The following is a 24,110-nucleotide window of genomic DNA, read 5'->3' on the forward strand; positions in this document are numbered from 1 at the left end:
AAAGACTTCTGGTTTTGCTATCTCAGCAGCCTCCTCCAGCTGGGTGGAGAAGTCCCTGGTCAGAGTGCTGATTTGGACCGGAGGCTTCAGGTGGGAAAGGCAGCCCTCATGGACCTGGAAAATCACCTCATCCCCTCTGAAGTCACAAGTCACATCTTCCTTAACATAAGGGCAAGAAGTGTACACCAGGAAGTTCCCCCCATGCCGGGTAAAGATCCTGTCTGGTGTTGTATTGTCATCACTGTCACTGTCAAAACAGTCCTTGGGGATTGGTCCTAACAGTTCATTTCCTAAATCAATGGAGAAATGTCGGTCATCAACCGCCATTCCAATAATGGTGCCTGCAACTGGAGTAATACTCTTTAAGTCGCTGTTATCCACCTGTATCCACCCTTGCCGTTGGAGGGAAGCATTTAGATGAATATAAGCATCAGGGTTTTTCAATGTTTGTCCTCTTTTAACTTTCACTTCCAGGAAGAATTGTCAGGCCCTTTCTGGGATGGTGACTTCCTCTTTAATCTGAATTTCAGCTGCATAAGGTAGCAATTGAGCTGACCTAAATGCTTTTTCTGGATCATCAAAGCCCATGGGATTCTCCGCTAATCGGGACCAAGCTTTGAAGTTTATTAGGTCTAAACTAATGGCAAAGCGATTGAGAATGTCACTGCCTTAGTAAAAGGGTTACTAAGGGTTACATAGGGCTCAATGGAAATGGGGAAGGCGCTAAGTACGGTGCCGCAAATTGCGGCACGGTAGTTAGCACCAAGGTCCCTTTGCGACACCCTACTTTAACGGCTGGTAAAACCCTTAGCGCCTGGGTCGTAATGAGGCCCCATGTCTTACATGGCTTTACCAAGCCACTGTTACGCCAGCCATTTTTGGCGCCAAAGTGGATTATTTCTCTAGCCTATTGCAAGGTGTTAGCAAAGGTTAGCAAAGGTGAAATCGCCTGGCTCCAGATTGTTCACAACAGCACAGCCGTGGTTGGTCTCCACAGAAAAGATCATGTCTCGGAGGGAGAAGGGTGCTGCATTGGCGCCCTATTGTCAGCAGAATCTCCTTTCGTCTCCTGTCTATCACACATCAGTGCCTCTATGGCAGCAGTCCCAGATATTTATCCAGCAGTATTTCCTGGTTGTCGGCACAAATAGTGCATTACTATTTGATACCTGTAGGTTATACTTTGTTGATATACACATTAAATCCAGAGTGTGATTGGCCAGTGACTCTAGGAGTGCTAGCCTTGCATGTTGCTTAAATAGCTTTCGGTGTATTTCTGATTTTGCCATTGTTCTTCACTGTTTCCTTCATAGTTAAAGTGTGTTTAATAAACTTGATGGCAATATCACTCATAATGATCGAAGTGGCTGACTTATTCAATTGTATTGCATCAGCCATCTCTTTGCTTTCTTTCTGAAGTTGTGCAATAGTTTTGCTGATCTTATTGGTTTCTTCCGGATTTTTGTCCTCATTATCAACAGATATGGGCATTTGCAAATTAGATACGCCCCTCCTCATTGTTGCTGTATCATTGCTCCGAGAGACTTCAACACTGTTGTTAGCCAATGCCATCAGTTATTGAACATTATGATTTGCTACCTCCTAGAGCAGTGAGAACAATGATGGCGGTAATCATTAATTTAAAACACTGCCACCCCAAGTAAACTAGAGTCAGCAATAGAAATCCGAACCGGCTGCTTTGAAAAGAGCAATTATTATTGCAGAGCAGACTGTCGGATTCACTCTATAACGGTGTAATTTTCCTTGCATTGCAAGGTTGGCTTTTTTCGGATTACTAAGGATAACTGCAGTATCTTGTCCGCAAAACGTTCTAAGTGCCGGAAATCTGCCTCCGCATCCCAGGATCCTATTTACCCTGAATGCATGCGCATCTTGGCAGAGGGCATTGTAAGCGATATTCAATCAACACTACAGCCAAGTCAATGCCTAGTCTGGGATGCTGAGGAAAACCCTTATTAATGTATTTTTATGTCTAGTTCAGTACTCTGGATGACCACCCTTGTATAACACCCCCTCTTAGAATCCCCCTGACCCCACTGAGCCAAGAAGTAGGTTTCATTTGCAAATTAAAAGGTTTATTTGAGAATTTAACAATATATATATCACACTTTATAATAAATGTATATCTGATAGTACACTTAGACATATCATGTTGATCAATACTGGGTAATCTGGCACTAGCACACTTCTTTATAATCAATAAGGAGTTAGTATAGGATGGATAAAGTAGCAAAAATGCTTTTATGATTTCAAGGGAAAAGCAATGAGGAATAAAATGCAGTACAGAAATACTTGATATGATTTTAGCAAAAGATAAGCTAATCACTTTTTCTCTGGCAATTCACCTCCCTCCCCTATGCAATGTAAGAAATGGAAGGAGATGGAAAGAGGAGAACACAGTTCTCAGGAATGCAATCAAATACAATATGAAATTCAGTTCCCCCCCAGCAAGCTTAGAGGAAACAGGTAGGAGTTTGAAACACAGGCCCAAAATGCTTTTTAAATGTGATGGCAATCAATGGGAAAATGTGCCAACTGATTTTAATTCCCTCTAGAGATTCAGGGTGAGTGGGAGATGCATGTTGGTATTAGTTCAGGCTCACTTTAGCAATGCTCTATGAGTTATTACCAAGTTGCAACAGATTTTAACAAAAGAAAGAATGGAGCTGCTATTTTGACAAGTGGAGAAATTGAGCCAAAATCGCAAATTGCGGTAAATTTTGCGAGTGCGTAAATTGTGATGCGGAAAAAGTATAATGAGTTGGAATGCTTGTTGGAAAGCTTAGATTCTAAGCTTTCAGAGGAAAGTTAAATCTCGCTCCTAGCCCAAACGGTTCCAGAGATATGGACAATTAAATAAAGGTAGTTTTTTGGATTTAAAGTAAACTCAAAATGACAGGTGACAGCTTGCAGCTGCAGAATTGAGAGGTGACAGTTGTGCAGCTTTAAAAATGACAGATGACACGATTTCTAGGAGGCAGTTCTACTTAGGTCAAAATAGTTTGGATTAGATTATTTTAACTAAGAGATTGGTTCTGCCCAGTTCTGCGAGGTACTAACAATATAAATTTGAACTAGGCCTTGTCACAGATCTGGTCAACACGTCCGGCTGCTGTTCTGTCTGCTCGGCGGGTCAATCAGGCACCGGTTCTGCTCACAGCGATCTGGGTCAGCTCTGCTATGCTGGTCTAGCCTCTCTGGATACTGGATGTAACACTGCTTTCTGGGTACTGCTACAGGTCCTTGCAAAATTCTCAGCAAAACTTCAAACAGCTCGCCCGGCTGTTGAATAGTTTGGTTAGTTTTGAGGCCTGCTGAAGAGGATTCAGCTGGTGGATTCAGGCCTCTCTGCTACAAATTCTGGAGTTAATTTCTGCTACAGGTTCTGGAGATTGATGGATTTGAAGTCTGGATCTCTGGATGTGAAATCGTCGGTCAGCATGCTCTGCAGCAAATGGAATTGAATCTCTCTACCTGTCCCAGCAGTCTCTTTTTATGTGTTTTGAAAATGGGTGTGTGCCTGGGCCTAGCTAAGCCTGCCCCTCTCTACTTGTCATTGGCCCAATTCTCCCCTCTCCCATGATTGGGGGAACTGAGTTGTGATTAAGAGTAATGAGGTAGATTTTATGGCCAGAGGGCCCTCCCCTGTCATCTTTACACACAAATCTATATTTGATCCAAATACATATTTCCCAAATACACAGTTGTTTTTACATCACCTACACACATCATATATCACATGAGGTAGGCACTGTTCCGACTCTGGCGTTTATAGGAGCTTGGGTAAAGAAATGGCAACTTATTTTCGATTTTAGTGGGTTATGCAACATTGGTTTTTCATTAAAAATTATACACATATACACGGCCTGTCCATACATACTCCAGTAAATTCCCATGTCTCTAGCTTAAACACAGAGTCTGTAGTATCAATAAATAGCGGGGTTTTGCCCCAGAACATCACACAAATTGGAGTTTGGGCTTGAATTGTGGGCAAAGTTTTCATTTTAAGGATCCCCAAATTTCACATTTCAGTCATCTTGTTACCAAGAGTTATCAGTGTTTCTGTAAAATATATATTTGCTTTCAATTCAAAGTGCTGCAGTGTTTGAGTCCGCCCCCAAAGTTTGGGGATGACAGTGATCACATGGCTGGCAGATCTTTGTTGACAGGAAACAGTCAAAATCACCATATCCTATTCAAGGGAAAAGGTCTTTTGTGTGGGCTCCAGCAAGCTGAGGTCAACAGACCAGGGGGCCACTTTGCATTTGGTTAGCATGGCCATGTGATATCCTAGGCTTTCTGAGGTGAGAAGGTTTCCCAGCCTTTTGGCCTGTTAATCAAATCAGATTGTCTCTGGGAACAGCAGGTGGTTAGATTTTCAATTAACTAACAAGCTTTGAAGTCCCTGCCCCTCTTGCAACTCCTAAATACAGTTTCCCTGTCAGAGTTTAGACCGCTAGTGCCATCTTGGGGAATTTGTCGGTACTGCATCCATTTTTGAGTTGTCTTGAATTACTGCATTTCAATAGAGTGGTCTTACATGGAAGTATGTTATCCAGGTTCAGCACATGGCACTGGTGTGGTTCTGCAGTAAAATAATTTTGTGCCCATAATTTAGCCATATTTGACCTGAAGAAAATGAATTCCCAATAGTTATGGGTTGCTTTTGGCAATCAGCATTGCCCCTTTTGCAATGGTTTCAGGCTACTGTGTGTAGCCCAATGGTGGTTTTAGGCAGTGCCCTTCTGTGCCCACAACATAGGCAAAATGGGTGGCAGCCTATTCTTCATGCATTTCCCTGTGCATTCTCTGGGGAGTTCTGGCCATCATGATGTTTTCCATGCCAGTACTGCACAGTTTTATGGTAGGGCTTGGATGCATGGGAAAAAACATCCCACAGCATCTTGGTAAAGAGCAGCTAAAGAGCAGTTATTGCAGTTGTTGTGGTTGAGTTGGGGAGGTTGGGTATGCTATGGTTGAATTCTGTATAATGAATTGAATGATGAGTTTTCATTCTTTTTTTGTTGCGATTTTTAACTGCGTTAACGTGTTTTAAGTGTTACGCCAATCGTGTCCTGTATCAGTAAACCCTGTTTAGAAAGGGCAGCCGTAGATTCTCTTGGGCTGTCGGGCATGTTTAGGTTTGTTGTCTGATTGATTACTCGGATTTTATTCATTTGTTTTTCTTTGGTTTGATAATTTATGATTGTTTATGAATAATTTGTTTATTTAGTGAACCAACTGTGTTTGTAAAACTTTGCATATTTCTGTGGCTTTTAGTCTATATGTCATTATTATTAACTTCCGGCATGCCAGATCCTAAAGAAATTGCGGCCCATACTTCCGAAGCCCTACTGACCCCCCGGTCCTCCTCACAAACTATTCAGTTATCACATATTAAGAAATCTGTTCCCAACATTCGCACTTGCTCTCCCTTGGCTGATATCCGACATTTCTGTGCGCCGGCAGCCCGAGTTTCTTCTGCACAGAAATTGTCAACTCTGGCGGTGCCTATTTGTTTGGAAGTTGTTCCTGCTCAAGGGATTGCTTTGTCGGCGCTCTCTAGTTCCTTCTCCCCCCAGATTCTTTAGTTCAAGCAGGGGTTTTAACCCTATCATCGCTTTCACCCTTGCCATCCAACTTGGGACCTGACAGCACTTTTCACAGCCAACCTATTGGGGATGAGCTCACTCCCTCTGTTGAGATTGTGGCTACTAGTGCTTTAGATTTGCCAATTGTTGCTGATGGGGCTATTATGGATTCAAATACAAACAAGAACGGCCACCAGGGGGTGGAAATGCACTTTAACGCTGCTCCACCACAGGGTTGTGAACTTTCCCAAACCCCCATTCTCCCCAACCGCACAAAGTGCGTCTGTTTCATAAAGTTTGTTTTTACAATCAACTCCCCGTAGCAAGATTGCATCTCCTTTTGATTTATCTAAGGTAAGCTCAGTGAGTCTAACAGTGGGGTTGGATACCACTTTACAATCAATGACCTTTTTGCACTTGCTAGGCTTTACGAAACCCTGGACAATAAATTAACGGTTCAACACGGACTGATTACCCAACTTGTCCAAGCCAATGCTAAAAGTGTATCCCAGTGTTTTCACTGTAATGGTTGCTGTAATATTGTCAAGAGTGCAGTCCCTGTGGTGTCTTTACCAATTGTTCCTCCTATACCAGTGGAGGAAATCTTGCTTATTGACTGCTCAACATCTCAACAATCGTTTCTCATGCAGAAGGACCACAGAGAAACATTTCCTTCTTTAAAAGCCCAGAAACTCCCTAATTTTAACTTACAGGTAAAGGCACTGGTCACGCCTTGCATACAAAACTCTTTCAATGATCTGGTGGTGTTCAGTGCCCTTGATGTCCCCTGTTCAAAAGATTAAAAAAAGATGATCAAAATGAAGAATGTAATCCAACCTGAGCTCCCTCGAATTGATCTAACTTCGACGCATGAGGGTTCTTGTCCATCTTACAGTCAAGATGTTGTTGAGGTTGCGTCAGCCTCTAATTACAATATTTTTGAGCTGAAAGCTAAAATTGTTAATTGTAATCAACTCACAAAGAAATCAAAAAACATAAAGCTATCGCCTGTAAATAAGCCCACAGGTGCTGAGAAATTCATCCAAAAATGGTCTATGCCCAAATCTGTAACCGCTTTGGCGAGAGTGTCACATGTTTCCCCCCTTCTAACCTGTCTGTGTTGTTTATTGGAGTTCTTTGATAGAGTCTTCTTGCGCACAGTTCAGGTCTTGTATAACCCTGTGCGTACGTCCTTGAGTTCCAGCGTGCGTTCGGCGTTCCAACTCCTGGAATGTTCAGAATGTCAGGAAGTACTGGAAAACGATGAAGAGTGTACTCTGAGAGGGGTACACGGAGATCCGGGATGCAAGAGGTAATAAAGAGGAATGGGATGAATGAGGAGGAAAAATAGGGGCCAGGAACCAGGAATCAAAGAAGTTGGCAAGTGCGAACTACGATAGCTCCCGTCTAGCTACTGCAAGCGGTAGCGTTGAGACGCACGGGGCCACGGGGGCGTGGCTTCTTTATAGAACGTGTGGCATCCGACGCGGAAGCTGGTAAACAGCTTTCCGTGTTTGACGGCTATGTTGGGAGAACTGCTGAGTGCAAGCCCCTATGTGTCAGGGACCAGGAAGTCCAAAAGGGACGTGTCCGATGGTTCATGACAGCATGCCTCCTCCGAAGGCCTGTCCCTCTGGATTTGCCCGGGTGTATAAGATGATACCGTCTGAGTAATCTGGGGGAATTTAGGTTTGAGATTGGTTCCCAGGTGCGTTCACTAGGAGGGTACCCCTTCCACTCAACCTGGTACTGTAGCTGACCACATCTGTACCTGGAGTCACATATTCTGGACACTTCTGATTCCAGCTGGTCACCATCAGTTACAGGGGTAGACCTCGGGGCAGTCCGGGATGACTGGACATATGGTTTCATTAGAGACGTGTGAAACACTGGATGGGTCCTCTTCCAGGAGTCTGGTAGTTTGAGTCGGAAGGCCACTGGGTTTAGGAAAAGGGTCCATTGTACCGGGGAGCCAACTTATTTGGCCGTAAATGTCGAGGCAGTAGTTTTGCGGATTGCGGATAGCCAGACCTTATCACCCACTGCATAGGAAGGCCCTGGTCTTCTTTTGGAGTCTGCATAATGCTTGGTGTTACTTCAGGCCCTTTCTAGGTGTTGTTTGACTTCCTTGTGTACATTGATGAGAGTTTCAATCCAGGAGTCAACTGTAGGTACTGGTGTAGGATGTGGGAGAATGAAAGGTAGAACCGACGGGTGGAATCCTTGGCTGCAAAAAAAAAGGGCTGGTCTTAACAGCCGAGTGATCCGAATTGTTGTAGGCAAATTCAGCCACTGGTATTAAGAGTGACCAATCATTCTGTACCTTGGTGGTGAAACAACAAAGTTATTGCTCTAGGGTTTGGTTCACACGTTCAGTAGCTCCGTTAGTCTGTGGATGAAAACCTGAAGAGAGGGTGCGTGGGACTCCTAGTGTACGGCATAAGTGTTTCCAAAATTGAGAGATGTATTGAAGTCCTCTGTCTGATATGATCTTGGAAGGGAGTCCATGAAGTCGAAATATGTGTTCCAGGAAGATTCCAGCGAGTTCTGAGGAAGATGGTAGTTTATACAATGGTGTAAAATAAGCCATGTGAGTGAATAAATCAATGGTGACCATGATAGTCATGTATCCCCTGGAAGGTGGCAATTCCACAATAAAGTCTGTAGCGATGAATTCCCAGGGCCTTGTCGGTAGCGTAGGTTGAAGTAGGAGACCCGCCGGTCTCTTGTTATCATGCTTGTTATGATTGTAGACTCCACAGGCTTGGATGTACAGTTGAATGGCAAATTTCATTCTTGGCCAACAGAATTGTCTTTGTATTAGACGAAGAGTGTTGGTGATTCCACGATGTCCTGAGTGAAGGGTATTGTGACAGAGGTTTATAATCCTTTGTTGTAGTCTCTGTGTGGGAATGACCAGGCCATTATCCTTGAACAGATACCCGTCCCTTGTTCTAAGATTCCATCGATTCTTCCCTGTAAATTCCTTCCAGATCTCAGAGGACTGGGTTTGCATCCGAATGTCTTCCAGGAGAATGATTGCTTGGGCTACAAAAATTGTGTGGGGAAACATCTTTGGGAAGGACCGATCTTCAAGAGTTTCGTAGCCGGGACGTCGGGATAAGGCGTCAGCAATTATGTTCTGTGTTCCAGGGACATGATGGATCTGGAACTAGTATTGGGCAAAGAAGAAGGCCCAATGGGCTTGACGACTATTCCTACATTCCAGAGATTATAAAACTTGAAGATTCTGATGGTCTGTACGGACCTGAACAGGATGTTTTGCTCCCAGAGGTAGATGATGCCACTCTGTGAAGGCTTGACGGATAGCTTACAGTTCCTTTTCCAAAACAGAATAATGAGACTCACTAGGAGTTAGGGTTTATGAAAGATAAGCAATGGGATGTTCTACGTTGTCCTCAAATTCCTGCTTTAGAACTGCTCCTATGGCGTAGTTAGAGGCATCTGTCTCCACTAGGAAAGGTCGATTGATGTCAGGTTGAGCCAGGATGGGGGCTTGTTTAAACTCTGCCTTCAATCGTTGGAATGCTTTATCTCGGGCTGCTGTCCAGAGGAAGGGAGTTTCTTTTTTCAACAATGTAATGATCGGTTGTACTATCTCAGAAAAGGGTGGTATGAATTTCCAGTAAAAGTTGGCAAGCCCCAGGAAGGATTGAATCTGTTTCACAGTAGTTGGAACAGGCCAGGATAGTATGGCTTTTACCTTTGAGTGGTCCATTCCAATTCCTTCTGTACTAAGGACAAATTCCTTCTGAACAGTAGAGACATGGAAAAGGCATTTCTCGGGTTTAGCCAGGAGCTTGTGTTCACATAGTCGCTGTAAGACTGCCTTAACATGCTCTTCATGCTTAAGATGATCCTTGGAGTATATCAGAATATCGTCCAGGCAAACTGTGACGAAAAGGAACATTATATCGGAGAACACCCGGTCCATGAAATGTTGGAAGACTGCTGGGGCATTGGCGAGTCCAAAAGGCATGACCAGGTATTCAAAGTGACCAAAAGGTGTTCTAAAGGCTGTTTTCCATTTGTCACCCTCCCTTATACGGATCAGATCAGATGGTAGGCACCTCTGAGATCCAACTTCATGAGGACTACAGCTCCTCTCACTGCTTCCAGGATATCTGAGATTAAGCTATTGAAACTATTGTAATAGGTTTTTGAAGAATGAATATTATCATTATTTTATTTTTTTCTTCTTTTCTTCTTTTCTTTAAAAATTGTATATTTGAAAGGCTGTATGTGTCAACTATAACAAATAAAAACATTAAAAAAATAGAAATCCGAGCGTACAGATCTCCACCACCTGCTTACTGATTTCTACAGTTTAATTAATGTTGGGTAATGTCGGGTAAATCTGTCTCGTTATGTTATGACATCCCAAATCCCGTCCACCACTGTGCCAACCTACAAATAAATCAGGCCTTCATTCCAAGATCACACCCAATCCCGGGACAGTCCATGGTTGTCCTTATCCAGTCCTTCACGCCAGGTTTCATGCTGCATTGAAGGCTAAATAGCATTGTACTATTGGACACAAAGCATACCAAGTTTTGAGGCTGCTTCCCTTTCTCCTCCCCGCCTTCCAGCCGAATGTGCAGAGTGTCTGACACTGTCAATGACTGTCCTTAGCCAGTCATTTGCGCCAGCCCTTTACACTATATGGGCGTTTAATATCATACTAGCGTAGGGTGCACAGCACACCCGGATGGGATGCTGCTTCCCTCACTCCTCCACATTTCCTAGCCGAATCAGCATAGCTCCTAAAACTGTCCATGACATTCCTTAGCCAATCCTTTGTGCCAGTGCTCAACTCATGGACTAGGGTAAATAGCATAGTAGCGTAGAACACAAAGCATATGCAGGCGCCCCTCCTCACTTACCAGCCGGCTGAACAGAGTCCAACCATACCGGTAGGGCGGCATCATTGTGATTGGACATCAAGGGAACTTTTGAGCCAATTCAAGAAAACTTAAGTACTGATTTGTGCTATGTCCTTTTGATTGTTTCTATTTTCCAGGGTGGTCAGACTGTTGTGCTGTGTATTGTTTTCACTGCATGGCATGTCTTTAAATTGCAGAGCTCACGCTCAGGAGATCTTTCTGAGATGAACCATGGAAGAATACCCAGCCCATTCCTGGCCTTATGCAAACATTATTTCAGTGTTGTCCTCCATGCTCTTCTACAATTTGACAAAGAGAGCAAACGGATGACTGATTAATAGCCACGAAAAAAATACGCCATTTCTGCCAGACGGGAAACCTTATAATGAATTTCACTTTTAGTCTAACACCTTAAGCCTCCAAAACATGGAAACAGGGGCTTATCTAAATCTATAAGTCATTCTAGTGTTACTAACACGTTTTTTTCTGGAGGCACAGAAAGCGGTTACCATCTCTGGAGAAAAAGCTAATCTTTTTTCCATGTTGTAGTTGTCAACCTTGACAGGCCGAAACAAGGTAATTACTTTTTTTGTTAATTTATTTTGTTTGAATCTGTCATACCACCCTGCAGTGGGAAGCAATTTCCCTTGCTCTGAACTTCCCGAGCTTTGGAGAGCTCCATTAGTCAATGTGAGCCTGTTTTACCCAAATAAACACGAAAAACACTTATGCACTCGCCTCTCCCAGGATCCCGCCTGTCTTCCTGTCCTGTTCTGAAGGAGCAATCATCAACTGAGGTCAGTCCATACTCCTCCATGTCAGCCCTCCCACCCCCAAGTGCCTGAATAAAATACATGTTATCAATAAGGAAAGCATGTGATGAAGAGAGATCCCCTCAAATGTAAAGTGACCAATTGAGTCCATCTGGCTGGGGGCATAATGTTCTGGACCTGGCTTTTCAATTCACTATCTATTGCATGTTGGGAGATGGAGTCTTGATGGGCTTTAATTGAGTATATAGGTCTCAAGTAAAAGCAAAGTACAGGACTGGAACACTGTAGCATCATTAATTAATAAATAATAGAGAAAAACATGTTCATAACCCCCCCCCAAGGGAAAACAACCTGTCATTTCAGAGAAAGTGTGACATGGCAATTAGATACTACTTTTTTGATCCATGCTGAAATGTACTGCTATTTATCAAACGGCATACTGAACTGTGTGATCCTATGTAAACAATCCTACTCTAATGTGTGATGTTGGGTAGCCGATCCTCCTGTACAGTGTGATCTTAGGAAAACGATACATGAATCAAATAAAGTGGTGATTATTCAGTGCTAGAGGACACCCCATGACAATCACATTGGGACCCAGTTCCCACAGAAATTTGAATGATATCAAATATCACCACCAGCACATTACACTACAGCCTTATTGGGCCAAATGCTAATGGATGTTGCTTCACAACACGTTGCAGAGTATGTACTCTAGGAACAAACGCAATCCATGTCAATGACATTATACCTGAACACACGCTCAAGAGTTGTTTGTAAATCCTCAGTCACTATAATGGGGACATGACATAGCTTGTTCTTTATTGGGGTAGTTTATGTATTAAGCTTGATTTTGTTTGCAAACACCTTAAGGGCGGCTGTCTCAGATTGTTTAAGAAAATCCCCTCATTTGTTGTAATGCACACCATTGCGGATTTCTGCTGCGTGGATTGAGTTGAATGCTGTAAGATCCTCGACTGTCAGAAAAAAGGAAGGGAGGGCCTCTATTATCAACGTAGACTTTTCCAAACCTCATGCATCCTTTGTACTACAATTAAGTGTATGCAATTTAGGAATGGTATTTCTTTTCTGCTTCATTGAAAAAAGTAACCACTTTGCCATTGTCTTTGTTTCAGCGTCTTCACATCTGATGCCATTATCTACTAGTGTATAATAAGGCAACCTACAGATGTTCATATATTTTGACCTGCAAATCCTATAATCCCTACTGGTTTACGGTTTCACCTTCTGTCTGAAATATCACTGTCGGTGGCCATCTTGGATTGGTGACTGAAATCACTCCCAGTAACCATTTTGGATTGGTGACATCACTTCCGGTTGTCATTTTGCATCAGTGGCATCATTTCCTGTGGCAATCTTGCATCAACCACATCTCCAGCTAAAGGCCACAAGAGGCTCCTCTGGGAACCCCAATCATGAAGAAAATGCCTCATCCCACCAACAGGGACAATATCAGAGACCAACCACTGATGGACTAGGCAATCAGGTGACAAGAGCGTATGTCATCCCTTCTGGTTTCTGACTTCACTGCCAGTGGCCATCTGGGATTGATCACTGACATTACTTCCGTCGAGAGACAGATGACTACGTCATTCATGGTGACTGTCCCTCCCCTACCCTATACCATAATGCTGTGAACTGGATCGACCCCAGCCGGCCCATGTGACTGGGGGGTCTCCAAACAGACCTTTAAATGAGTAGGAGCACCCCCAATATAGATGGGGATGCAGATTCATTCTCTTGCACCAAATAATAATGACAACTCAATAGTTTGGCAAAGGGAGTCCGTTTAATGACAAGTACAAAAAACGGGGAGTTCAATGAACATCAGCAACCTCTCGATCTTCCTTCTCGCTTAAACTCCACTTAATTTCAGAAAAAAACACAGTATTTATATCAAAAACTCATCATCACTGAAGTGCAATCTTAAAAACCTAACATGCAACGTGATTGGTTATAGGAAGGTATCTTTAACATAGGTACTATAACTGTATATGGTAACAGGGAGAGGGGTTTGGATAATCAATGTCAGGTGGGGCAACTAAGCCCATCCTTCAAAATGGCCACTATAAACGTCACTAAAAGTACGACGTCTTATTGCTTCTACTTATATAGGACCCGAGATTACACGTTTCACTACGATTGTGTTGGCATTAACCCCAATCATACTTTTGCACTCACGTCTAGCAGCATGCAGAACAACCAGCTATGTGAAGGGAGTTTGTGTGCACCCCAGCTTCCCTCCAATTATGTTATAATCAATCATATCAGTGGTCATGCGTCAATTACTTCTTTGTAGTTTGGCCTCGATTCTGCTTCTTAGTCTGAGAAAATTAAGGAATATGGGTATGCCAGGGATCCATGCGTCGGTGTGAAAGTCCTGCCTGCCTTGTCATGTGATTAGGACACCATGACATTGACTTCTTCTTCATGCAATTTTGTGTATTTGATTTAATTCTGCCAGCCTTCTACCATCTGTGGCTTATCTTGACCTTTCTGAACAGGATACTCTGTTTTATTCTCCTTTAATTGTATCCACTGTTGGCCTTTTCCAGCCCGATCCGACCTTGGCTTCTTGGCATGGGTACCTTTAGCTGGGTTTCTCTCCATCTTAATTCTTGATTTGCTTGCTGCAACACTCTCCTCTTGAGACCTTTAGTAACCTCCGTTCAATTCTGCTCATGTGCGTAGTGGATTTTCACTCATCTATAAAGTGCTTTTGAGGTATATATATATATGTATATATATATATATATATATGGTTGGCGCTTGCCGCAATCTATTTTACTAATAAGCATAAGCAAGCTTCACGATTTCTTTGCTTCTTGCGGTTGCCTGCATCTGTACACGTTTAAAATAACTAAATATCTTCACTGTGCATGTGGAATAAGTTTCTTCATCTTGACATCAACTGTTTCACCTTAGGCTCAGCATGTCACGTATCCATGGTATTTTGTCTGTTTGTCAATATTCTTAAGTCATTATATCTTCTATATGTGCGTCAGTCTGATTTCTCATGATGTCACCATTCGTCTTTCTTTAGTATCTTCTTGGCTTCTTTGGGTATTACATTCTGACAACCGTCATTTTGTCTTGTCTGTAGACATGGTTTTCTCAATGGGTACCTTACTGTCCAGGTTTTCTTATGTGTTGGTACTTTAATGGGTGCTGTTATTATGTCAACTGTGGCTCTCTGCTGGTTTATCTGTTCTCCATACATCACATATTTTGGCGTGACCGTACCTGGAACTTCGAAGGGGGCGGCTGGAGTGTGGATGGTGCTTGGCACTTCCTCTTCAGCTGAGAAACACTATGCACTAAGGCAACAGTATCGGCCTTATCCCATACAAATTCAAGAAGGAATTAACCTTATGTAACTAAAGATGGGGGGGCACAAGTGAACTCACTGCTAACTGACACACGCTAGTACAATAGACACATAGCAGGTATGCATTCACCATGAAGAAACACAAACACTAGGTCAACCGTGCATTTAGACATGAAGAATATTGCTTTCACCATGTGAAGAATATAACATACCCAATGTAAATCCTGAAATACAAAATGAACAATATCCACATATAGCTTGTTAACGTAGAAACGCAAGCGTAATTAGATTGAATAGGAAGCCTTGAGGGTGCAGGGAGGTTTGACTTGCTGAATTCACTGAAATACAGATCTGTGCAGGACAGACAGTTGCTTTGTGACCCCTTGCCAAGGTTACTGTGAAATAAGGTTGGGTTTGGATGGCTCTGAAGGGAACAGAAGATAATACTTCCCAAAGTGTAAGACATATTTCTTTTAGATTATGAAAAGAACAAATATCCTTTGACTGCCAGGTGCCAATTAATTAGCATCTTAATTCTGTATAAGGGATGTCTCCAGTATATAGAGAGGGTAACAACACGGATAGGCACCTGCATCAACTCCATACAAATTCCCAGAACAGAGGCACACGACAAGGCCAAGTACAAAGCTAGATGTCCTGGTTCATGGACTAGAAAATAAGGGTTGGCATGCTATTTAATTGGAAGAAAACAGTTTCACGGTTTCTCTCCCCCACTCCTTTTTTGCTCATGTGCTCATGACCTGCCATATGCTCAGGTTTGTTGAGACAGATGAAAATCAAAACGCTCAATGTGATGCCAAGTACATGTTGTATTGGCCAATTATCTATTGCAGAGATTATGTCTTTTTTACATTTATCAATTTAGGGATGTCCAAGGTGGGGACATCAGATAACTATACCCAATGAAAAGACTAATCCCTATATGTTGTATATGTACACAATTACCCTAACCAATCCCCCGACCCAATAGATTTTTGTAACTAAGATTATGTCAGCTATGATGTGTTTTTCATTGGTAATTTGTTTTTCTGTATTGAAACCTCTGAGAGCTCTTGAGATCTGTGTGTGGATTGCTGCCCCTGCTTTATATGGATTGTTAATGAAGCGAGCTTTGCCATTTACTTTGACTATTTCCATTATTGGGTGCAGTATTTTGCGTCCTGTGGGTTTTTGTTGTACTGTAGCTTTCCAATACACCTTCACAATTCCAGCAACCATCTTGGATTGGCGTCATCACTTCCTGTGGCCTTCTCGGATCAGTGACATTACTTCCTTTGGCCATCTTGAATCAACCCCATCTCCAGCTGAAGGCCACAGGAAGAAATTGCCTCATCCCAGCAACACCAGGACAATATCAAAGACTAAACCCTGATGAACTGTGCGATCAGGTAACAAGAGTGTGTGTCTTCAGGGATGTTAATTAGCTTTCAATAAACAACTTATTGCCCTACGAGGGACATCAATGTTGTTATCCAGAATCACCCCCCCACTTACACTGCATATTGCTATAATTATGCATAACAGATAATTACTGATCAGCCAATATAACTCCTCAGTTATCTGGTATTCTGGCTGTAAGACTGCTTACCCAAAACAATACAAAATATGCATGCAATGGGATTTTACAATCTCAAATGTTAATGTTGGACAGTGTTGCTAGTAGAAACACTTCCCTATCTCTAAATAATGAAAATGGAAACTACAAACAAAAATACGACTCAGTAATTACCAAAATTGTTGTCAATACATATGTTTCTGCTAAATAAATGAAGTCGGGCGGAGTCGGTGCAGAGTCTCGTGAGTCAGCTTTGCCTGCTGTATCCTGCTGGACTGTTACTGGAGTAACCCAGTCCTCTCTCTACTACCACCATCTGACAAGGGGTGTGTGCTTATAATCCCCCTGTACTCCGCGGAGCGGCACGGAGTCGGTGCAGAGTCTTGTGAGTCTGCTTTGCCTGCTGTATCCTGCTGGACTGTTACTGGAGTAACCAAGTCCTCTCTCTAGTACCACCATCTGACAAGGGGTGTGTGCTTATAATCCCCCTGTACTCCGCAGAGCGGCGCGGAGTCGGTTCAGAGTCTCGTGAGTCTGCTTTGCCTGCTGTATCCTGCTGGACTGTTACTGGAGTAACCCAGTCCTCTCTCTACTACCACCATCTGACAAGGGGTGTGTGCTTATAATCCCCCTGTACTCCGCGGAGCGACACAGAGTCGGTGCAGAGTCTCGTGAGTCTCTGGATGCTCTCGAGGCTCTGAGTGCACAATCCTCATGGATCGAGGAAAAATTTCTAAGGTGCCGTCAAGAATTATACATCATCCTTTTACCCGCTTGCAGCTGAAACGTGCGGAAGAAGGATCCGAAGCGAACTTACCTGTGTGCTGGAACCGTTTTGCCGCAACAATTGCAACAGCCGGGAACAATCAAGTACGGAAATCCAAACTTCATTCCTCCCCGGCTGCGCGCATAATCTCACTGCCACGTGTGTCAATGGATGAATTGAGCGCTAGCGTTAGTGACTCCTGAGCCGTGCATGTTGATGTTTCTTGCTTAAATATCTCCCACATCGAGTCAGACGGTAACCTTTCTCCTAACAATATATCGAACTTTAAAAAAATAGGATCTGCTCCTATTAGCACTGGATCCAGGGACAAGGAAGGTGGGCTTTTTGGCAACGAGGAAAGGAGGGAAGGCAATGACACTCTGTTTAGTTACATGAATAAGAGTGCAAGCTGCGCTACTGGGAGTGGGGTACATGCGTCGGACGAGCCGACTTCGGCAGGCGATTGTGTTAGTCTTGAGGGAGTCCAACCCTCATGCGCACAGCCTGATCACATAGTAGTGCCTCCTTGTACTCCGGCAGCAGCACTGTTAGCTGCTGATATGCAGGTCCCTGGCAACCGCAAATCTCAAAGGCTAACCTCGGAAGTTACTGGCTACTGGCTTGAAAGCACTTTTGACTCTGCTTCATTGCCGCCTACGCCTCCTCGCATGGGCAGTCCTTCACTATTTCAACAGCCTAATGTCTCCCAACTTCTGCCAACTGCACCCAGCCCTTTGCCCTTCCACCAAAATATCCGCAAAAGAGGACGAAGGAGTCCTTGCCAACGAAGCCTTGAAAAGCAACTGGCCAGCAAACATATCAGAAGAAGTCGAACGAAGCGCGAGAGATGCTATAGGCATCCATGTTCCTGCCATTCATACAAACCTTAAAGATTCGAAAACACCTCATGATGAAAAACGCAATTCCTTGGCCATAGTGAATAAATTTCTAATGGACCTAACAAACATGAACAGCTCAATGGATGCCATATCAACATCAAACGACATTGATTCTAACAGTGAATCTAACACCATTGAATCCTGTCTCAATACACAAGCTCCTAAAAAACTTGAGGACAACGCACGATCAAGCAGCTCATGGTCAAGGGGCCTTAGAAAAAGAAGACGAGTTGACTCCAGTGAATCTCCTCCCATACCCTGTTCCCAAAATAGAAAGCAACGGTGTGGAATTTCCTTGACTCAAACTTCTCCAGTGCCATCCAGATGTCACAAGCAAATTAATGCAAGACTCTCTATATCTTCATGCAATGAGGAGATATCTGACTTTTCATCTTTGGACGAATCGCTGAACGTCTCCCCTACTAGACATCAGCCACCCAAAGGGAAATCTTCCAATTACAGGAAATCTGCCTCTCAAACTCTGAGAGACCTTAAGCTACAGAACATTGTGAAAGAGGCCTTAAATGATCTTAGACCGTTTGTTTTATCGGCATTGACGATAGCCATGGCTCCAATGCTCAAGCTTTACGAGCAAATTAATGACAACGTCAAAGATCTAACCACACTTGCAGCTTTGTCAAATTCTAAACTTGCAGCTGCAGAACTGTCTCATAATGGAGGAAATGTCAAAATGCTGGAATATATGCAAAGATTTGAAGCCTTAACAAAGAATCCAGTGGAGCAAAAAAACGCTCAAACACTGACGATAAATGCCTAATGTCTGAAATAGCACTAGAAGCGTTAAGCCTACTGAAACAAGCTCAAACATCAAAGAGAACGCACTATGAATCCCAGCCAGTTTCTTGGTGTGCTGAGCCTTCTTCACAAAATGTGGATTTCTTTTCAACTGACCTGGATGGCTGTGTCCATTGAAATGATGATCCTCGAAAGCCCTCAAGGACAACCGTTCTATAATCGACAACGAATGGCCAAGAGGTGGTAAACACTTCCAGGCCTCTTCCAAAGCAGACGAATACGAGCGCCCCCCATCGGGCTCTCGCGGGTGATGAAAGGTCTAAGAGTGAGGCAGATAATCCTCTGGTCGTGACTCACCCAAAAATGCCATTGGAAATACCACCACCTGTTCTGGATGCTGTCGGTGATATTTGTCTGCCAGATGCAAACACCGCTTCACTTTTCACTGAGCAGTCAGAAACTGCAATGAAACCTCCTTCAACCACTTCAACCGTCCCTTCGGAAAACAATCTGCCGGTTGTAAGTCACTCAGTACCATCTACATCAGCTAATGCTGAAGGAGTCATTGGAATCTCAGAACAAAAAGAAAGCAGCTGTTCAGACATCAAAGATAAAACATATGATATATTCCAGAAAGCACACAACGCTGATGCAAACAAATTGCAGGGTAAAAAACCAAAGAACCAAAAATGCAAACGTAAAGGCAACAACATGGGCTCAGGGAAGTTTTTAAGAAATCTAAAATCAGTCAATGTATTTGTTAACACGGAAAAAGTAAACGAACCACCCAAAAAGTCTAACATAGATGCCAACCAAAATGGCTCTGCTGCATCTGAACCGACAATCGTGCTTGATGAAAGTGCTGAAATCGATGAGCAAGAGCTCTTAAACTTATCAGTCTACGAAGATGAGACAAATGCTGTCATAGACGACGAAGAGCCTGCACACAAAAACACAAGCAATGAGGCATTGGTAAAATCAGATCGGCCAAGCTCTCCGCCTGGAGTAGCCCATGTCATTAGCAGGCGAGTTTGTGAACTAATACTCCCGCCAACTGAAGCTATTCCTCTGGCCCATGTCGAAAAACATAACAAATTTGAAACTATGGCAGAAAAAAGTTGCTTGGGTGCTCGCAATGAAACTCTAAAAACTACAAATGAAATCAGTTCAGTCTGCTGGAATGAGCACAACAAAATGCAGACTGAAGCAGTGATGAAAATGACAACCAATATGACTGACTCGGCTAATACAAGCCAGCTTATCTTGAATGATCCCAAAACATCTGCGACATCAAACTTGGACAACAAAAACCGAGGAAGACTGTCATCTTCGTAAACAAAGATAAACTGGGAAAACCAGCGAAGTACATGCTAATTTTGGAAAGAATCCTGGACACAAAAGATGGCCTAACCTTGAATCGAAACAATGTCCTTAGGCTTTTACATCATGTCCCTGGACTGCGGTCAATAGAATCCAACAACATTCAAACAGTGGACTTCTTTAATGACCATCAGAATGATAAAGTTCGACTGCATATAAATTCCAGACTTGTCTGTGATTTACTCTTGAATGCAGTCCCCTTTCTGCTGTCCTTGGGCTTTGACATTCATGAGGACTCGCCAAACAATGACGCTATACCGTGTCCTACAAAGGCTGTGGAACACATGGCCAACAACTAGCCCTTAACCTATAAGGTTACTTTTGGAAACACTGTCAGCTCAAAACCTTCCAATAAAGTTGTTAACATGACAACTGCTAACAAGTCGGAAAACAACATGGAACAAAATAGCCCTCCACAAGAAAAATTCAATTTGGGAGAAAACATCAAAATTACAATTTTGGGAACAGCTTCTTTAGCTGAAAGTGAGCAAAATATCAACCCACAAATCTTGGATGACAATAACACTCCGAACAACTGGAACTGGCTTGCTGGCGTCCTGGGAGGGCAATCGAGCTAATGCCATCAGGGACGTTCTAGTCCCCATATGAATGTCCTTTCATGGAACACCCGAGGATTTACTCATTTGTTCAATGAAGCTAAAAAAAGTCCCTTGAATCAAACAGTGATTTGCCTCCAGGAAACGTGGCTGACTCTTTGCCCATTATCAGATGACTATGAAATAGTCATGAATCCAGCCATAGCAAGAAAAAAAGGCTGTCCATCCGCTGGTCTAATAACAATGGTGGAAAAAAACTTGGGATGGAAAGTAAAAAATGCCTTTAATTATACACCGTAAATCCAATATACAATTGTGGAAGCCACTTCCATGACTCCCGGAAATAAAATCCAGCTTAACATACTCAATCTATATTGGCATCATAAAGAAGCTGGCACATACAAATTTATAAACACAGTATTGGACTTAATTGATGCTATCAACATCGAGCAACAAGTACCCAATATAATTTGCTGTGGTGACTTGACTTTGTCATGCATAAGGGATGTGAATGATTCTGTTTCATCGACCACATCGCAAAAATTGGTATGTTAATGTTAATGTTAAAGGTCATTTGTACCGCGCACTATCACCACCGGAGTGGTCCCCTGGCGCTCTGGCGGCTCTGAAAGAGGGAGGGAGGGGTGGGTTAGTGGGTGGAGGCTGAAAAAGTGCAAGATTGCAGTGATGTGCTGTTGGCAGCCTCAGCCCGGTGGTTCCGTCGGCTGGGCCTGGGGTGTATGCGGCCGGTAGTCGTCGTGTGCTGATGTGCGAGTCTATGTGTGTTTTTGTTTTGTTGTTGCAGTGTAGTGAAGTTCGTGCGGTTTGCTGTGCTGGAGGTTAGTGGTTGTGTTTGGTTTGGAGTTTGAGAGGTGTATGCAGAGAAGGAAGTTGTTAGTGGTATTGGTTAGTTGGCATCTCTATCCTGGATTGAGCCGGTTGGGCTCGTGTAATCTTACACGACGGGATGCTTGTACACCCTGTGCCTCAGGAGGTACGTGCTCGTTTTTTTTTTCTCCATTCGAGGCCGTTTGAGGATTTAGCTGTCCCCTCCGCCCGCTCCCTTAATAACTTTGCATGCTCCTCACCCCCCCACATGACTAGCGCAGCTGCTAGTGTCCATACTTCCGTTTGTGTGGTGATTAGTTGTGTCTTGTCCGTTCCACAGCTCGTGGTACCTAGTTGTGGCTGTACGGGTGATGGGGGATGGTGAGGGTTGGCTGGAGTCGTTGCCTCCGTCTCCCTGGGTCTCGCAGGTGGGCCCCTGTGTCAAGGTCCTTTTTGTTGAGTCATTTGTCTTATTGTTGTTTCGGTTTTAGTCTCTGGTTTTGAAGAGCCAGGTTTTTAGTAATTTTCTGAATTTGAGGTGATCTTTGGTGTTCCTTATTATTTTTGGGATGCTGTTCCAGGTTTTCGCGGCTAGGTGGTAGAAAGCGGTTCCTCCGAGTTTCTTCTTGATGTAAGGTTTTTGTTCCAGTCGGATTTCATTGGTTGACCTGAGCGGTCTTGTTGGCTTGTAGATTGTTATTTTCTTTTGTAGGAATTCCGCTCCTTGTCCGCTGATTGCCCTGTGCGTTATGCACATTGTTTTGAAGATGATGCGCTGTTTTACTGGGAGCCAGTGTAGTGTTTTTAGGGCCGGGGTGATGTGGTCTCTTCTGGATAGTTTGAGGAGTAGTCTGGCTGCTGTGTTTTGGATCCTTTGTAGCTTCTTCAGTAGGTATTCCGGTATACCGAGGTAGAGGCTGTTTGCATAGTCGATGCTTGACATGATGAGGCCGACGATGGTGAGTGTTTTGTGTGTGAAGGAGAGGAAAGGTAGTATTTTTCTTGCCGTGTGGAGGAGGAAGAAGCATTTCTTGACTGTGCGTTTATTTGCGGTTCTAAGGTTAGGGTGTTGTCCATCAGGACTCCCAGATTTTTTACTACCTTAGATGGTGATGTTATTCGGCTATGCAAGAAAGAAACATAACAATGGCCAACGGCAACACCAGCGGAGACATTCCAGCACAAAAAACCTGGAAAAGCGGCAACTTAACTTCCACTATAGACTATTTCTTTATTTCAGAAAACTTAGCACATCGAGCGGTGACATTAACGGTATCAGAAGATCCAAACATAGACCATAGAAAGTTAATACTTACTCTGCTTTCTCTGACCATAGTGAAACCAATCAGCTGGAGGAATCAGGTTGAAGTAGAGCCCAATAAAACTCATCTGAAGATAAGGCCATATGAGGTAAAGAGGATCACAGATTCATACTACAACCTCATATCCAATTCAACAGACTCCAGCCTTGAATACACTGCTGTTCTAAAACAGTTTATGTCCGTCCAAAACGGATCAAAAAGACTGGATTTCACACCTAAACACTGCTACAATCATGAAATTGCAGTAAGAAAGAGGCAATTAAGGAAAGAACTAAGACAGCATACACAACAACTCGAGCAGCGACAGCAAGCTAAAAAAGCCTCAAAGCAGCAATACATAAATTCGCTAATTTCGCACAAATCAATCCAATACCAACAGGACAGCGAAGTAATGCTAGCAGTGCTAAGCAATAAGAACTCAGCCGATTTTTGGAAACTGATTAACAACATGAACTGTCAACAAAGTGCAATTCAAACAAACATGGTTACTCAAGCTAAATGGTTTACCCACTTTGACTCTATAGAAAAAGCAGTACAACAATTGAACCCAAACTACCGAAGCTCACTGAGTGGGATTTAAAGTTTGACAAGGTGAGCATAGTACAGAGCATCTTATGAGCATCCTCCTCAAGATCCCCCGGTCCCGATGGACTTACCAACCTGCTAATAAAACAAAATCCAGAGGATTGGTCTGAGTTCCTCATGCTATTGTTCACAAGGATTGCAGCAGAAGCCAGCATACCATCAAGCTGGAAATCTGCAATTGTAATTCCCATTTTCAAGAACGGAAATAGAGCAGATCCTAAGAACTACAGGCCTATAGCATTATTAGATGTTCTTGGAAAAATATTTGCTATCCAACTACAAAACCAACTGATGAAATGGATGGAAACAACAAAACATCTGGACCTCCGACAAACTAGATTTGTCCGTGGCATTGGTTGTGGCCTAAATCTGCTACTGTTGAATATTTTGAAAATGGATGCTACAAGATCAAACAAGAAAATTTCCCTCGCTTGTGTGGACTTATCCCAAGCATTTGATAGCATTGACAGGGATCTATTATGGAAAAAAATGGTGACCTGGAACTGTCCTCTCAGTCTACTCTTGGCTATCAAAGCACTCCACACCGAGACAGTTATAAGGGTCAGACTGAATCAACAAGGTCTCCTCTCTGAGCCAATAAAAACCTATAGAGGAGTTAAACAGGGTTGCCCACTTGCATCCATAATATTTAATCTGTTCATCTCAGACTTGGGGGATGCATACAAGAACATAAATGCCGGAAAGGAAGTAAATTGGCTCCTGTATGCGGGTGACCTAGTCCTACTAGACTTAACACCCATAGGACTTCAACGGAAACTGCACATACTCGACCAATACGTCAC

This window comes from Ambystoma mexicanum, chromosome 3q, assembly GCF_040938575.1.
Source record: "Ambystoma mexicanum isolate Mex_15411 chromosome 3q, UKY_AmexF1_1, whole genome shotgun sequence".
NCBI classification, from domain to species: domain Eukaryota; kingdom Metazoa; phylum Chordata; class Amphibia; order Caudata; family Ambystomatidae; genus Ambystoma; species Ambystoma mexicanum.